The sequence below is a fragment of the Leguminivora glycinivorella genome, chromosome 12, assembly GCF_023078275.1.
Source record: "Leguminivora glycinivorella isolate SPB_JAAS2020 chromosome 12, LegGlyc_1.1, whole genome shotgun sequence".
Lineage (NCBI taxonomy): Eukaryota > Metazoa > Arthropoda > Insecta > Lepidoptera > Tortricidae > Leguminivora > Leguminivora glycinivorella.
This window is the reverse complement of record NC_062982.1, coordinates 19,204,648-19,208,102: the sequence shown is the minus strand read 5'-3', so window position 1 is coordinate 19,208,102 and position 3,455 is coordinate 19,204,648. Positions and strand designations below refer to the sequence as shown.

At 38.4% G+C, this 3,455-nt stretch overlaps 1 long non-coding RNA gene across 1 annotated transcript; it reads right to left on the bottom strand.

The window, feature by feature from the left end:
• Positions 1 to 2,182: 2,182 nt before the first annotated feature.
• On the bottom strand, positions 2,183 to 3,159 carry LOC125231895. Its single transcript, XR_007177682.1, has 2 exons — positions 2,832 to 3,159; positions 2,183 to 2,421 (listed from the first exon to the last, which is right to left on the bottom strand). It is a non-coding gene; the product is annotated as an uncharacterized LOC125231895 (long non-coding RNA).
• Between the last annotated feature and the right edge of the window lie 296 nt (positions 3,160 to 3,455).

The window sequence follows — 3,455 nt, the reverse complement described above, 5'->3', positions numbered from 1 at the left end:
ATTTTTTTAAATATATGAATTTTAATTGTAGAAAATGGCCAAAATGAATGGGGGGCAAACTGTAAATTTCAAGTTACTAGGTCAAGTGGGATATCGTTAGAAAGAGCGCAAATTGAACGTAAATAAACTATTTTTTATAATTTTTTTGTTGTGGAAAAAAAAAGAATTTTGAAGGAAAATGTTAAAAAAAATACCGTCCCCCCCCTTATCTCCGAAGTTTACCAACTAAAAATTATGAAAATTTTAGGAAACATTGGTTTTATGCTAAATATTACAGGAAAATATAATTGTGTTTGTATCTTAGAAACTTTTTTTTTAATTCACAAAAAACTTTTTATATTTTTACTTTCAATTTACCCACCCTTGCGAATGTATATTGTAATTCAAATTAATACGAGATGTTACGTAAACCGTCTTCTTTCCAATAAAGTAAAAACTGTTTAAATCGGTTAACATTATAAAGAATTATCCCTGAAAAACCAACATAGTATACAGGTCGCGCAAATTAGTTAGCGAATTCACCGAGAGACGGCGCTATACACAATAATGCTCATTAGTACCTATACTTTTGTCTTCTAGTCAAGTCATTAGAGTTATATGAAAACATGAGATTATTTTAACTAGGTAGTTTGAAAGAAAGTTTGTACGGGACCCTCGGTGGGCGAGTCCGACTCGCACTTGGTCGGTTTTTTTTCTCTTTCGACACAGACTATACGATATCATTTCAATATCATTCATTCACTATAATTTCATGACAGTTTGATGTCACCGCATGTAATAATTGGTGTTTTCACAAGTACTAGGCATCCATTATAAATATACTGTTAAGGTTCACACTATACTGCCACAAGGAGCCACTGCGAAATCAATCTTGATATTCTACCTCAACAGGCCCCGTAGCCGAATGGCATTTCTGCGACGCGAAACGAAATTGAAACGCCGCAGAAAGGTAGTCTGGCTCGGTCGCGCCAATACGCAAGAGCGATTGAGATAGATAATAGTTATGAAAGAGATATTATCGTGAGCGTTTTTGCATTCGGTTACGCACACAGGTACTCGTAACGCTGAATTGAATACGAAAGTAAAATAGGTAATGATATTTCCAACTTTGAAATAAATAATTATATATGCATTATAAATTGGTGTTCACTAAAGTTTTTAAACTTGACACAATTTCAGTGGACTGTACATTGAGCATGTATTTTGGGATGATGATGTTACGGAATTCCGACAATCATTTTGGAGAACAGGAAATGACATGAGATAAGCGGTGAGTAAGGACGGTATCATGCCGACGATGGGTCGTGGGTTACAGGCTAAGGAGCTTAATTTGGGAGCTACCTTACTGTAGCGATTGTCTGCGAAAAATGATGACACGGAAGTGTTAGAGTAAAAACACCAGGATACCACTATTAATTATACAGTTTATTAAACGGAATCTCAAAAATACAAGTTCGATGACAAGCTATCTTCAAGTGACGCCCTGAGTCCGTCTGCCGCCATTTTTGACAGCGATGCTAGTGTAGGGGACGTTCGACTAGTGATGTCCTTATACTCGACCATTCTGACCTTGACCTTTCGTCCCGAAAGTCTCTGCTATCCATGCTGCTACTGATGACTGCCGCAGTCAACGCAGCCGAAGCAGGCTGCGCCTCCAACTGGTGGCGGTAGACTTCATCTGTTCATTTGTTCTTTTCTTTTCTGCGGAGTGAACAAGAACTTTGTATACTCCAGCTATACACTCAGGCCCTGGTCCTTTGAAGTGATTAACTCGAGTACCGTTGGAAACGGCCGGTGTAGTTTAAGACAAACTTACACCAAGATATGTAATTGGTCTCATTTTATAGTCGAATCATAGTAATGACATAACTAAACTCAAGATTGCATGACCAGACTAGCCTAGTACAAGTAAGTCAGGTCATTATTTAACAACTCCACAGCCAGTAAGGCTTTAAAACTATTAAGGTGCGATGGTACGAAAAGTACATGTTTTACCGCCATGATCGATACTATATATTAGTCAAATTAATTATGTAAAATAGATGACATCTAGCGGCGGGCAGGTAATTACTGGTGTACAAAACACCATCTAATATTTGCTTGTAAATAACTTCACCCATCAATACATTTCATTTATTTTCAGGTAAGTATTATGCCATTTATGCCTTAAGTTAAGACTTACGTGAGCGGTGCATTCCAAACTAACCAACCGCTCAATATAATAATGATGATTGGCGTCGTTTAAATAGCAAATACATGGAACAAACTCACAGTTGGCTCCGTCACTGTAGGCTGTGAAGCTCCCCGCACGCACAACAACGCGTACATCAAACTCGTGAGAGGTGAACATGACACACTCCATGCGTGAGCATAGCCGCCTTCTAACACAGCAAGCAGCAAGAAAGCTCTTATTAAAAAGCTCTGTAACATACATGGGAAATACTAAGTTCCTTAAAGTAACGAGAACGTGATAATTTTTCCTTGGAACTAAGCCAGTAGGTGATAGAATCAGTACAACACAACTGTCGTTCAAGTAACATGATAAGGTTACGAGAAATTAATGTACAATTGGCATAGTCGATGCTCTCAATTACAGATCCGGCTTACATAGCCGTAAAATAATTTAGTAATAAACAATGACAATGAAGATATTAGAATATATTGTCATGTAATCTTTTTTTATGAAAATATATTAAGCAGAATACATGGCTGCTCCTTGGCAGGACCTTTAACAACTGCTAATTATTTATCTATCAACATGATAAAATTAATAAAAGGTAATAATCAATGTGTACTAGCCACCAATTTTGCTATAAGATAACAAACATTACCATATCAAAGCTTCATACGCAAGCCACGGTGATACGGCTGCTTTCGAGGCTGGCGGCGCAACGACCGCAGACGTTGGCCCTTCATGACAAGGTTGTCGCGCAGCCTGTAGCATGCACTCTATTGGAAACCGTAATTCCACCAGCAACCTCTGGAAAGTATTAGTGCAAGCAACCCTTTCAAGGTAACCTTGAGATCACTACTCTTTAAGGTCATAAAACATGCTTTTGACAAACAAGGTCTCAAGCTAACCTCTTAAAGATATACTATATAACACATGATGGTCCGTCTCCAAAGACCTGCATCACAAATACCAGAAACAGAACTAGCCTCTTAGGGATAGTCTACAGAACACATGATGGTCCGTCTCCAAAGACCTGCATCACAAATACCAGAAACAGAACTAGCCTCTTAAGGATAGTCTACAGAACACATGATGGTCCGTCTCCAAAGACCTGCATCACAAATACCAGAAACAGAACTAGCCTCTTAAGGATAGTCTATAGAACACATGATGGCCCGTCTCCAAAGACCTGCATCACAAATACCAGAAACAGAACTAGCCTCTTAAGGATAGTCTACAGAACACATGATGGTCCGTCTCCAAAGACCTGCATCACAAATAC